This window comes from Lithobates pipiens, unplaced genomic scaffold (assembly GCF_037356315.1).
Source record: "Lithobates pipiens isolate NorthernLeopardFrog02 unplaced genomic scaffold, aLitPip1_a1.2 Scaffold_23, whole genome shotgun sequence".
Lineage (NCBI taxonomy): Eukaryota > Metazoa > Chordata > Amphibia > Anura > Ranidae > Lithobates > Lithobates pipiens.
The window spans coordinates 250757169-250772160 of record NW_027507785.1 but is presented as its reverse complement, the minus strand read 5'-3'; positions in this window follow the sequence as shown (position 1 = coordinate 250772160).

Here is a 14992-nt window from a genome sequence, read left to right as displayed (position 1 = left end):
CACATTTACTAAATATTTATTCAAATATTTGACTAATAGATTAAGACATCCTTGCTTTTGATAACTGTTATAGGTTTTAGAGATGGGACCTCGGAAGGGGAAAGTCTGTCCCTGAAGATAAACTCACCAGTATTTACCCAAAGCTAATAATTATTTTTTGGCTGAGCCAATAAAGGATATATTGTATGCATAGGTTTTGTACAGATTTTCTTTCTTTTTCTAGGCTTGAAAAATAATATATTATAACATATTTAGCCAGCTAGTGGAGATTTAGGCTCCTTTTCCAATGTTTTTTCTGAATGAGCCAGAAGAGAAACCCCTCCTCATCACTCACCCCCACTTTTTACGCTTCTTTCTGAGGTATTAATCAGAAGCAGCGCATTTTAAATATTAAGTGCAAAATATAAGTGCAGCGTAATTACATGTAAAATACAACATAGATGAAACAATAAGCAAAATACAACAGCTCAGTGGGTGGGAAGAGCAGTTGGCCGTGACGTCACTACTTACCATTGGTATCAGCGTGTTGAGCTGATTGTATGCTTGTTTTGCACATAGTGATGTGAGTGTTTTTAAGCTTAGGTTCACACTGACAGCGGGTTAGAAATCATGCGAGTTCAGCTGAACTTGATTTCAAACCCGCATCTCAGTCTGACTTCGGGAGCTATTTCAAAGACATTTGTGCGTGTTCCTGCACAGATGTCTATTGAAATCACCCCCAGAAGTTGCCAAAAGTAGTGCAGAAACTATTTTTGGGAATATTTGCAGCGTCGCAAAGTTGGCATCGCACCGATTCGGACAGTGCTATTGCCGGCAATAGCCGCCAATAGCCGCCAATTTGGAATGCAATTTGACATGTCAAATCACCTGATGTGAACGTGGGCTTATCCCTTGATTCAGTTTTAATAAATAATTTGAAGCAGAGAGCACTATGGTTTCTCCATTTATTTTCTATGATATGTTACATGATTGATCGAGACTCAAGAAGTGAAGTAATGTGATTCAGGGACGTTATTAGAAGGAGGGTTCTGGGCTCTGGAATCCCTCTGGGCTCTGGGAATCCCTTGTCATGGGTGCTGTAATAAATATTTATGCATATACAAAGACTGTATGTATAGTGATACAAAGATAGAACACCACAGTTTGAAAACATAAATACAAAAGAAAAATAAAATTGAACTAAAACAAATATAGTTTCCCTTTAACATATATTTTATTTTAAATAACTAGAAACAACAACTCACTGAAGCCAAAGGTTCTGCTACTTACATATATCTTATTCGTTTTGACAGGCACATGGCCAATTTAAAGCAAATTCTTTAATCTGAGATATCATGTCCAAACTTAATGGGTAAACAGAAAATAGCCTATCTTCATCTTACTATGTGCACTGAAATGAATGTTCATTGTTTTCACGTGTTTTATCATATGACCCATCTGTTTTATTAATGTGTCTTGCATGCCAGATGTTTCAGTGAATTACTGGGAAATATACTCACAGTTCTGGGGTGGATTAAAACGGAACATGGATGTTTATTTTGGTGTCTACAAATCTCTCCATGGCTGCATATAAATCAGATAAAATAGTTCTAGCCAGAAAACAAAAGCATGTGTTTTATTATATAACTATCCTGTTCTTTTTAAAGAACCGTATTATAAAGCCACACACGTGCACTCAAGAAAGCTCATTGCCTGAAGGCTAGGACAACACTTATTTCAGAGAAACATAATTTTCCCCATTCTTAGTGTTGTATTAGTATTGTGTTCTATGCCAGGTGTGTACTAAACAAGGGTCAGTCCCCCGAAGTACTACATTCAGTTTTTGGCATCCAAAGACTTTTGGACAAGGCATTCATTCCACTCTCTAATCTAGGAAAGTGGTTCTAAAGCTAAAACATTTTTTACCTTAATGCATTTTCTTCATTAACCGCTTCCCACCCATCCAATGCACAGAGGTGTACCTAGGGTCTCCGGCGCCCTTGGTGAGAATCTGTATCGGCGCCCCCCCCCCCCCCCCACCATTATACACTGTCACCCCCGTATGTTTGAATATGTTCAGATGTTTTTAACTAGCCTTGCAGGATAAATGTCATTTTTGCATTACACTACACACTGACCTGACCACACTACACACTGACCTGACCACATTACACACTGACCTGACCACATTGCACACTACACACTGACCTGACCACCACACACTGACCTGAACACTACACACTGACCACCACACACTGACCTGAACACTACACACTGACCTGACCACCACACACTGACCACTACACCATACACTGACCACCACACACTGACCTGAACACTACATACTGACCTGAACACCAAACTACACACTGACCACCACACACTGACCTGACCACCACACACTGACCTGAACACTACACACTGACCACCACACACTGACCTGAACACTACACACTGACCTGACCACCACACACTGACCACCACACACTGACCTGAACACTACACACTGACCACCACACACTGTCCTGAACACTGCACACTGACCACTACACTGCACACTGAACACTACACTGCACCCTGACCACCACACACTGACCTGAACACTACACACTGACCTCACCGCTACACTGCAAATTGACCTGACCACCACACTGAGCTAAACACTACACACTGACCACTACACTGCACACTGACCTGACCACACTACACACTGACCACTACACACTGACCTGACCACAACACTACATACTGACCACCACACACTGACCTGAATACTACACACTGACCACTATACTGCACACTGACCTGACCACCACACTACACACTGACCTGACTACCACACTACACACTGACCTGACCACCACACCACACACCGACCACTACACTGCACACTGAGCACCAAACACTGAGCACCACACACTGACCACTACACAACACACTGACCTGAACACTACACACTGACCTGAACACTACACACTGACCACTACACCGCACACTGACCACTACACTGCACACTGACCAGACTTACTGACTGCTCCCTCTCCCCAGACCATGTCCAATTCCCCGGGTCAGCAACACGACTCCCAAAACATGGTGGCCAAAGCGCAGGGACACAGATCAAAATTAGGAGGACGGAGCGGGGTGGAGACACACACTGGTGAGGAATGTCGCCCTGCAAAAGGTTTACCTGGCCCCACAGCCCCCCTTGCTACGCCAATGAGCAGGGCAACCATCATAAATTTTAGCATGATCAGCAGGTGAAATTAAAAGTAAGAAAACCTAAAAAACAAACAAAAAAAAACACAAGTGCGGCCGCCGCATCTAAAATTTGTAAAGCTACAATAAAATAAATGTTTGCTTTGGAGGTGGGGCAGAGAGAGAGTAAGAGAGAAAGAGGGGGAGAGAGAGAGAGGGGGGAGAGAGAGAGAGGGAGGAGGAGGGGGAGGGGGAGAGGGAGAGGGAGAGAGAGAGGATAGGGAGAGAGAGAGGGGGGAGAGAGATGGGGAAGAGAGAGAGAGAGAGAGAGAGGAGGGGGAGATGGGGAGAGAGAAAGAGGGGAGAGAGATGGGGGGAGAGAGAGGGAGATGGAAAGGAGAGAGAGAGAGGAGAGAGAGGGGAGAGAGAGGGGGATAGGAGAGAGAGAGGGGGGAGGGGGAGAGAGAGGGGGAGAGAGAGAGGGGAGAGAGAGAGAGGGGGGAGAAAGATGGGGGGAGAGAGAGGGAGATGGAGAGGAGAGAGAGAAGGGGGAGAGAGGAGAGAGCAACCATCATAACCATCATAAATTTTAGCATGATCAGCAGGTGAAATTAAAAGTAAGAAAACCTAAAAAACAAACAAAAAAAAAACACAAGTGCGGCCGCCGCATCTAAAATTTGTAAAGCTGCAATAAAATAAATGTTTGCTTTGGAGGTGGGGCAGAGAGAGAGTAAGAGAGAAAGAGGGGGAGAGAGAGAGAGGGGGGGAGAGAGAGAGAGGGGGAGAGAGGAGAGAGAGGGGAAGAGGAGAGAGAGAGGGGGGAGGGGGAGAGAGGAGAGAGAGAGAGGAGAGAGAGAGGGGAGAGGAGAGAGAGAGGAGAGGAGAGAGAGAGAGGGGGGAGAGGAGAGAGGGGGAGAGAGGAGAGAGAGAGGGGGGAGAGGAGAGAGAGAGAGAGATGGGAGAGAGAAGAGAGAGAGAGGGGGAGAGAGAGAGAGAGGGGGAGAGAGGAGAGAGGGAGGAGGAGGGGGAGAGAGAGAGAGAGGAGAAGGAGGAGGAGGAGGAGGAGGAGGAGGAGAGGGGGGAGAGAGAGAGAAGAGAGGGAGAGAGAGAGGGGGAGAGAGATGGGGGGGAGAGAGAGAGAGAGGGGGGAGAGGGGGAGAGAGAGAGAGGGGGGAGAGAGATGGGGGAGAGAGAGGGAGATGGAGAGGAGAGAGAGGAGGGGGGAGAGAGGAGAGAGAGAGGGGGAGAGAGGAGAGAGAGGGGAGAGAGAGAGAGAGAGGGGGAGTGGGGGGAGAGAGGGGGAGAGAGATGGGGGAGGGGGAGAGAGAGGGAGGGGAAGCTGGGGGAGAGAGAGGGGGGAGAGAGATGGGGGAGAGAGATGGGGGAGAGAGAGGGATATGGAGAGGAGAGAGAGAGGGGGGAGAGAGGAGAGAGAGAGGGGGGAGATGAGAGAGAGGGGAGGAGAGAGGAGAGAGAGGGGAGGAGAGAGAGAGAAGGGGAGTGGGGGGAGAGAGAGGAGAGAGAGAGGGGAGAGAGGGGGGAGAGGAGAGAGAGAGGGGGGAGAGGAGAGAGAAAGAGAGAAGAGAGAGAGGGGGAGAGAGAGAGGGGGAGAGAGGAGAGAGAGGGAGGAGGAGGGGGAGAGAGGGAGAGGAGGAGGAGGAGGGGGGAGAGAGGGAGAGAGAGAGGAGAGGGAGAGAGAGAGGGGGGGAGAGGGGGGAGAGAGAGAGGGGGGAGAGAGAGGGGGAGGGAGAGAGAGAGGGGGGGAGAGGGGGGAGAGAGAGAGGGGGGAGAGAGAGGGGGAGGGAGAGAGAGAGGGGGGGGAGGAGGAGGGAGAGAGAGAGAGGAGGAGGAGGATGAGAGGGAGAGAGAGAAAGAGAGGGGAGAGAGAAGTGAGAGGGGGAGGGACAGAGAAGAGAAAGAGAGAGGGGGAGGGAGAGAAGAGAGACAGAGAGGAGTCAGGGTCTGGCCACTCACTTGGATGGTCCCCGGGAGCTCTCATTTACTGTCGGCTTCTTTGGGAGAAGAAGGAAGCAGACAAGCTCTGGCACACTGCGTCTGCAACTGGAGGTGGAAAGAGCCCTGTGGGGATCATCTCCTTCCAGGACAAGACAGGACAGCCACATCTCGTGAGCCGCCTGTCACCGCACTGTCCGCACACCAGGGACAAGACGGGGGGCGGGGAGAAGAGGAGCAGGTGGATGGAACCACTGGTGTTCTGGAGGGGGCAGCATGGCACTAATTTCTGCACCCCTCCAGCACTCCAGCTACCCCTGCATTATGCCACTGGCTGAGAGTTAGGAGCCAGTGCAGCGGGCGGCCTCTGGGGGAGTTGGGACTAGTGTGGCACCAGTAGAACACTGCCCACTTGCGCCCCCCCCCCCTGCGCCCCGGCGTGTGCCAGTCTCGCCAACCCCTTGGTACGGCCCTGCCAATGCATATAAATGGTCAGCAGGTGCACTCTAGTTCCCGGAGGATGTACCCTTATGTCCCCCCCTCTTCTGCCTTTAGGCCACCTCCCCTGGGGTGCACAGTGGCACGATCTGTGATGAATGTGTGCCTTGGACACAGTGCATCACAGATCATGGTAAAGGGCCAATCACAGCAGCCCTTTACTATGTGATTGCTGTATCCAACCACAGTGATTGCAAATGTTAATAAACAGAAGGTCCTTGCCGATGAATGCCTCTCCTTCCCTCAGACAAAGACTGTGTGTGAGGGAAGGAGAGCGCTATGTGCTTGGAGCAGTGAGATGCTGACTTTACAGTGCTTTTACAGTGTCACATTTGCCACACATCAGTGCAGCATCTGTCAGTGCCCTGATTGCAGCCATCAACAGTGCCCTAATCAGCCACACCAGTGTAGCATCAGCCATCAACAGTGCAGCCATCATCAGTGCCCTGATTTAGCCACATCAGTGCTGCTGTCATCAGTGCTCTGATTCAACCACACCAGTGCAGCCATCATCAGTTCCCTAATCAGCCACACCAGTGCAGCATCTGCCACTACCCTGATTGAAGCCATCACCAGTGCAGCCATCATCAGTACCCAGTAGTGTATTTAGGTTTTGTGCTGCCCGAGGCCTGACTAACTCGTGCACCCCCTAATTTAAATATGACCCACCCCTTCCTGTCAATGCCACACCCCTTGCTGTTTAAGACTCGCCCTAGAATTTGATTTGAGTGGGGACACTAGTGCCTGCGGGGCAATGGATTCCCTTAATTTGCATAGATTTCCCCTTGCTTCCTGTTTGGCTATGGGGCAGGACGTGAAGGGAAAACTCTGCAATGGGACTGGAATGGTAAAAAAAAAAACTGACAGGGGCTATAACCCTCCCTTAGTCTATCCAAAATGGGAAAAAAAGTGTTGCCTATAGTTCTACTTTAAGCACAAATTTTTGATAATTTTATGGAGAGGACTAAGACGATATAACCATGCCAATGGTGCAGCAGAAAACATATAGCACAGCCCATAAGACTGGTGCTACACTAACAGTTTAGAGCAAGCCAGTGGGGACTTTCCATGCTGCCCCCCTGCAAAGTGCTGCCCTAGGCCTGGGCCTTGTCAGCCTAGGCCAGGATACAGCATTGTCAGTACCCTGATCAGCCACACCAGTATGGCTGGAGTGATGGGGGCTCAGAAGGCTAGTACTGACTGGAACAAAAACTGACTGTTGGAGCACAGGACTAATTCCCCAGGAAATCTGGTAAGCCCAGTTCCTTCTGATTTGAGTGGATCTACCTTGTCTGGCCATTGCCTTGGAAGCCAAAGAGTCAGCGGCGTCTGTGCCCCCTGGGAGTGGTCATTCTTGGAGTGCTCTTAGTAACACTTAGGTGTGGGACTAGGGGCGGACTGACAACTCATGGGGCCCCCGGGCAATAGGAGATTATGGGGCCCCCAAGCAAGCAGAGATTATGGGGCCACACAGTATACACAAATGCACACATACAGTATACAATCACACAGTATACACAGACATGTTTCTATTGGCTGAGAAGGTACTGGAGACGTGGGGCAGCTATAATCTCTGGATTTTAAGATCAAAAGGATGTCTGTAAGGGACATTTCAGAGACAGATGTAAAAAAAAAAACACAAATTTTTACATACTGTCCCTGATTTTACTGAGGCTGGCAACCCTGATGGGGCCCCCTAGTGGCATGGGGCCCTCGGGCAGTGCCCGAGCGGCCCAATGGTCTGTCTGCCCCTGTGTGGGACGCCACTGTGTGAACAGGCACATTGTCACAGTCAAAACTTTTTCTGCACTAAGCCATTTAGGGCTGGGCCTTTCCAGGTTAAGTCCAGTGTAAAATTTGTCTTCTGGGCCTCAGGGCTCGGCCAGTGCACATGCACGGTCACTTATTTATTTTAATGTATTTTCCCTCCACTGTTTGTCACTTTTATGTGTGTTTTTTTTTTCTCACTAAGATGGGTGTGAGTCCTTGCCCTGACGTCTATGGGCAGGATGTGAGGGCCTCCTGGTTCCTTCCTCCCAAGCTCTTTGGGGGGGGTGTGTTTTTTTGGGAGAGCTCCTCGATAGACATGTGAACAACAAAAAATTGTTTTATTTGTCATATTCGGACTCATTCGTATTTGCGTAACAGTATTATTTTAGTTGATTTGAAATTCTTAATTTTGTTGTAATTTTATTTTATTTGGTACACTACTCGTAATTTAGTAATTGTTACTTTTGTGAGATTTCATTTTTCGTTGATTCGTACTTTCGTAACATTGTTTTGTTTTTGTTGATTCGTAATTGGGACACATTTCAAAATTTTACATAATGTAAATGTACTAATGTCTACTACCGTGCTTCGAATGGATCCGTACTTTCGTAAATACATTGCTGTCATTCGTAATGATAATGTTAGATAAATTTTGTTTATTCGGTACACTACTCATAATTTAGTAATTGTTACTTTTGTGAGATCGCTTTTTTGTTAATTTGTACTTTCATAACAAAATTGTTTTGTTTTAGTTGATTTGTAATCGGAACACATTTTGTAATTTTATGGAATGTAAATGTACTAATGCCTACTACGGTGCTTCGAATGGATTCGTACTTTCGTAAATACATTGTGGTCATTCGTAATGATTTGCAATCTCGTATTTAGTTTCGTATCCATCCAGATATCTGGCAGAAAACAGCGGCCCAATACTCCTCAGGGTAAGTACACAAGCTGCCAATATAAAGAAACAGGACAAACCATAATCATCTACACATTAGACACAGGCATTTTTATATAAAAGATAATACCATCCATTTTCAAATCCTTACGCAGAACTCATACCTCAATCACTTCTTCATGAAATCATCCAGTGAAGTGTTGTGTTTCAACCATTTGCCTACTGGGCACTTAAACCCCCCACCTGCCCAGACCAATTTTCAGCTTTCAGTGCTCTCACACTTTGAATGATATTTATTCAGTCATGTAATACTGTACCCAAAAGATTTTTTTGTCCTTTTTTCGTACAAATAGAGCTTTCTTTTGGTGGTATTTGATCACCTCTGTTTATTTTTTATTTTTTGTGCTATAAATGAAAAAATACTTTTTTTTTTTTTTAACCACTTCAATACCGGGCACTTATATACCTTCCTGCCCAGACCAATTTTGAGCTTTCAGCGCTGTCGCACTTTGAATGACAACTGCGCAGCCATGCTACACTGTACCCAAACTACATTTTTATCATTTTGTTCCCACAAATAGAGCTTTCTTTTGGTGGTATTTGATCGCCTCTGGGATTTTTATTTTCTGCTAAACAAATAAAAAAAGACAGAAAATCTTGAAAAAAAACATGTTTTTTTTTGTTTCAGTTACAAAACGTTGTAAATAAGTAAGTTTTCTCCTTCACTGATGGGCACTGACGTGGGCTGCAGTGACGGGCACTGATAAGGCGGCACTGATGGGCACCGATGAGGTGGCACCAATGAAGTGGCACTGATAGGCGGCACTGATAGGTGGCACTGATATGTGACACAGATAGAAACTGATAGGTGACACAGATAGAAACTGATAGGTGGCACGGTTTGTCATAGATAGGTGGCATGGATTGGCATGGATAGGTGGCACAAATGGGTATGGATAGGTGGCATGGATGGGCACTGATAGGCGGCTAGGATGAGCACTGATAGGCGGCATTGTAATTTAAAGTATTGTAGGGATGGATGCCAATCAGTGCCAAACAATAATGCATGCCAATCAGTGGTGCCCATTGTGGGCACTGATTGGCATCCATTATGGGCACTGATCGGCATTCATTATGGGCACTGGCTGGCATCCCTGGTAGTCTAGGGGGGCATACCTGGTGCTGGGCATCCCCTGGTGGTCTGATGGCGTCCCTGGTGGTCCAGTGTGGGCATCCTCGGGAGGGCTGTGCTGATAATCCATCAGCACAGACCCCCCCTGTCAGAGGTGCAGGCGATCAGCTCTCCTCTACTCACGTCTGACAGATGCGAGTGAGGAAAAGCCGATTACCGGCTCTTCCTATTTACACTGTGATCAGCCGTGATTGGACATGGCTGATCACGTGGTAAAGAGTCTCCGTCGGAAACTCTTTATCGAGATCGTAGTTGCAGGGTGTCAGGGGGCACGCAGCGGCTTAGTATCCTGATCATGTTATATGACGTCCGGTCAGGATATTAAAACCACTTTGCCACCGTCATTTTGCTATATGGCGGGTGGCAAGTGGTTAAAAACACATTTTTCTTAGTTTCTGTGATAAAATTTTGCAAATTATTAATTTTTCTTCAGAAATGTATCCCACAATTTATACTGCTACATATCTTTGTTAAAAATATCTGTGATCTCTTGATCTCTGTGAAAGTTAGAGAGTCTACAAGCTGTGGTGCAAATCATAAACATGTATCACACCATGTATCACACCTGATGTACTGGTGGCCTATCTCATTTCTTGTGACCCAAATGAGCCAGAAAAGTACAAATACCCCCCAAATGACCCCTATTTCGTAAGTAGACATTCCAAGGTATTTAGTAAGATGCATGGTGAGGTTTTTGATGTTGTAATTTTTTCCAACTGTTTGCAAAATTAATAATTTGTTTTTCCCCACAAAATTGTCATTGTAATAGGTTATTTCTCTCACATGACATGTGTATACCACAAATGACACCCCAAAATACATCCTGCTACTCCTCCTAAGTATGGCGACACATATGTATAGTCCCACACATGTGTGGGACTTTTTCACAGCCTAGCCACATAGCGATGCCCAACATGCAGGGAGCACAATCAGGTATTCTAGGAGCATAAATTACACATCTAACTTGTTGACTACCTATTACACTTTTGAAGGCCCTGGAGCACCAGGAAAATGGAAATGACCCCAGTTTGGAAAGCTAACACCCCAACGTATAATCTATAGGGCATAATGAGTCTTCTGAACAGTTCATTTTTTTTTCCAGAATTTTTTGAAGAATGTGGGAAAACAATGTAAATGCTTTTTTGTTTTTTTACACAAAGTTGTGCATTTATAAGATATTTCCAACACATAGCAAGTACATAGCAAAAATGACACCCCGAAATACATTCTGCTACTCCTCCCGAGTATGGCGATACCACATGTGTGAAACATTCATACAGCCTGGCCACATACAGAGGCCTAATATTGAAATAGCACCTTCAGACATTCTAGGAGCATAAATTACACATCTCATTTCTCAACCACCTATTACACTTTTGAAGGCCATGAAGCACCAGGATAATGGAAACGCCCACAAAATTACCCCATTTGGGAAAGCTAACACCCCAAAGTATAATCTGTGAATCATAATGAGTCTTTTTAAAGTGGAGGGCCACCCTGAAAAAAAAAAAAAATATTAAAAATTACAAAAAATCTAAAAAAAAAAAATGAAAAAAAATTTTTTTTTTACTTACCAGAAGTGCCTGTTGCTAGGCACATAATCCTAACCTTCCTCTTCCTCCTCCATGGAGATCTTCTTTCTTCTCTCCTCCGTGCGGCGTCTTCTGGGTAATGGGTAATGGGAACTGTGTGTTCCAGAACACAGCGCGTCCCATTCACAAAGCGCTGCGTGACTCGCGCATGCGCAGTGGGAAACGGGCAGTGAAGCCGTAAGGCTCCACTGCCTGTTTCCCTTACAAGGAATGGCGGCGCCGGGACCCGAGAGCCGAGGGACAGGTAAGTGGGCTGATTAAGTCAGCAGCTGCAGTGTTTGCAGCTGCTGACTTTTTTTTTTTTTTTTAAACGGCCCTCCGCTTTAATGGTTCATTTTTTTCCAGATGATTTTGGAAAATGTGGGAAAAAAATTAAAATACTTTTTTTTACGCAAAGTTGTCCATTCATAAGATATGTCCAGCACATAGCATATGTAGAGCAAAAAAAAAATTTTCTTACATGTATAGCAAAAATGACACCCAAAAATACATTCTGCTACTCCTTCTGACTATGGTGATACCACATGTGTGAGACTTTTACACAGCCCGGCCGCATACAAAGGCCTAACATGCAAGGAACACCGTCAGGTGTTCTAGGGACACACAGCATGCACTTACTAAGAATTACACCCCAATATACATTCTGCTGAGCAAAGGGTAAACAAAAGATCGAAGGTGCAGGGGAAAGACTGTGCTAAAAACACAAGGAAAAAAATCAAAAAATAAATGAAATGGAAAAACTTCTGGCACTCAAACAAAGAAAGTTAAACGTAAATGGTGAATCAAAAAGTGTAGCGCTAGTGCATACAGTGAAGTACAGTACATAAATCTATCTCAATATAATGAAAGGACTCATTAGGGGTTATTTACTAAAGGAAAATCCACTTTGCACTGCAATGCACTTGGTAGTAAAGTCGCTGTAGATCCGAGGGGGACATGCAAGGAAAATAAAAAACTGCATTTTAGCTTGTACATGGTTGGATGATAAAATCAGCAGAGCTTCCACTCATTTCAGTTCTACCCCTTAGATTTAGAGTGACTGCACTTCCAAGTGCACTTGCAGTGCAAAGTGGATTTGTCTTTTGTAAATAACCCCCATTGTGTATAAGTAACAATAATAAAAGTGTAGGGACTCCAAAAGTGCATAAATCAATGCGGGATAATCAGTCCACACAAGTGTGAAAGTGCAAAAGATGTTCTTCTTATTGGGGTTTCAATCCCGGTTTGACCTGCACTATCTGGAGTCCTCTTTTCCCCTTTTTTTGTCCATATACCTGTTTGGAGCCCATGAAGAGCTTTCTGCAGTGACAACAACTTGCCTTTGGAAGTATCTGTGGAGGTTTAGAAACGGGTGTCGGGGATCCCACACCAGATTGGATCAACCAGCTCCTAGGTACCAGCTTCAGACCCCATAGGCCCCTGAGCCTTTTTGACCCACTGTCATATGACATGTATGTCCACCCCAGTTGGTAAGAGTATTCATTCACTGTTTTCTTGTCCCCAGTTGGTTTGGTGTCACCCCAATACGAAGAGCATGTTTTGCACTTTCACACTTGTGTGGACTGATTATCCCGCATTGATTTATGCACTTTTGGAGTCCCTACACTTTTATTATTGTTACTTATACACAATGAGTCCTTGTATTATATTGAGATAGATTTATGTACAAAACAAAAGATTACCTGTGGTTTTAGTAGAGCAGTTGTCCACAGGAGGATAGCACTGGTCCAGGCAGCAGCCAGAGACTTGTTCAGCAAAAGCGAAACCCAATGGTCCAGCCAACAGGCAGGAATACTGTCCATAGTCAGTATAGGCAGCAGGCAGGGATACAGTCCAGGGTTAGTGCAGGCAGAGATTGTCAGCAGTGCCAAAATATTGGTCCTTGTAGTAGGCAGGAACATGGTCCATGTGGTGTAGTCAGTTCATGTGACAGGCAGAGGCATGACGGCATAGGTCCTGCAGGCAGATGTAGGGCCTTGTTCAAGACAGAATAGGGACAGGGGCTGAAGCTTCTTTCACCCAAATCTCTTTGAAGCCTCCGAGTCTCCAGACCCTAATCTAGGAATGAGAAAACAAAAAAAATTATGTTTTCTTCATCCAGTAAAACAATTCTAGAGCACCTCACATATGTGAGACCCCCAGTTACAGAGCAAGCAGAGGCATAAGGGGTGTAAGGGTTATGTTTACCATACTAATAATTTACTGAAGTATGGTAACAAGGGAAACAGTCAACTATGCAGAGGCCTGGTTGAGAAGGACATTGGGGACAATAATAAGTGATGTCTCTTCTAACTCCTCCTCTGGTGCACACGCGGCATTTTTTCTGACATTTTTGGCCTGTTGGTCTGGGAGGGATTTTATCGGGAAAGTGGTGTTCAGAAAGTCTGCTAATCACATCGGATCAAATTTTTTCTGGTGGGCCGTTCGGGAATATAAGGGCAGTGTTGATTTCCTCCTGGTAGCAAAGAAAGGGTTTGGCGCTTTCAGTGGAGTAGTGATAGATAACATAGCTGTTGTATATGGCCAAATGAAACAAATACATTTATACTTTTTTATACCACTGGTATGTTCATCTTGTGGCAAGGTAGGGTTCGAGCATTTGGTCGTTGAAGTCAACACCACCCAGACAGAAGAATTTGAGGAGGAATCCGAAGCAGAGAGCTTCCCGTTGCTCTCGTTGGCCGCAAGAATATTGTACGCTTCCTTGAAAATAATCATATAGACATTGTTGGTGGGCACTTATGGCACTGATGACAAATGGCTCTGATTACACGTGACACTGATGACAGATGGCACTGATTACATGTGACACTAATGTGTCACTGATGATAGATGGCACTAATAAGTGGCACTGATGACAGATGGCACTAATACGTGGCACTGATGACACGTAACACTGATGTGGCATTGATGACAGATGGCACTAATACATGGCACTGATGGCATATCACACTGACTGATGGCACGTGACACTGACAACAGATGGCACGCGACACTGACAGATGGCACTGATGACAAATGGCACTGATAGGTACTGTGGGCACTGTATATACTGTTTTTTCACTGTTGGCACTCACAATCTGCAGCACATAAGCTCTCCCTCCTCACACGCGGTCTCTCTGTGAGGAGGGAGAGCCGGCAATGAGAGATGATCTCATATGTTTACATTTGAGATCATCTCCCATTGGACACGCCGATCAAGTGCTAAATGGCCGCTATGATTGGCCATTTAGCACGACCTGTGATTGGTCGTGTCCAAGGGACATGGACAACACAGATTTTCCCCAGTGAATGCCTGTGGCGGCGCGTTGGGAACAAGTGAACAGGTGGACGTCCAGGGACGCCCTCCCAGAAATTAAGCGCCACGCTGTAGCTGTCTTTCAGCTATAGCACAGGCGCGGAGTGGTAAAAGTATGAAATAACGAAATGCATTTACTAAAAATGGAGAGTGCAAAATCTGGTGCAGCTCTGCAGAGAAACCAATCGGTTTCTAGGTTTTATTGTGAAAGCTTAATTTAACAAGCTAAAGTTAGAAGTTGATTGGTTTCTATGCAGATCTTCACCAGAGTTAGCACTGTTTGTAAATAAACCCTTAATGCTTGTATGTTTAACCTAGAATTGTTTATGAACACTATCGCCAACATTGGCTATCTCATCTATTTCAGATCAACAAGACCAGCCTGAGGGGAGAGTGCAGTGCAGCCCGCACTCGCCTGTCCTTAATTTGGAGGGCATTGAGCTTCAGAATGAGCCAGGGCTGACCCCTGGAATTCCACATACTCCTGCCTTCTCCTCATGGCCAGAGGAGTAGGGTCATGGGCCAAAGATTCGGTATGCTGCCACCATCTGATACTGCCCCCAGTGTGCATGTTCTGCAGGAGCGACAGCTGTCGCCACCTGTTGTACCGCCTG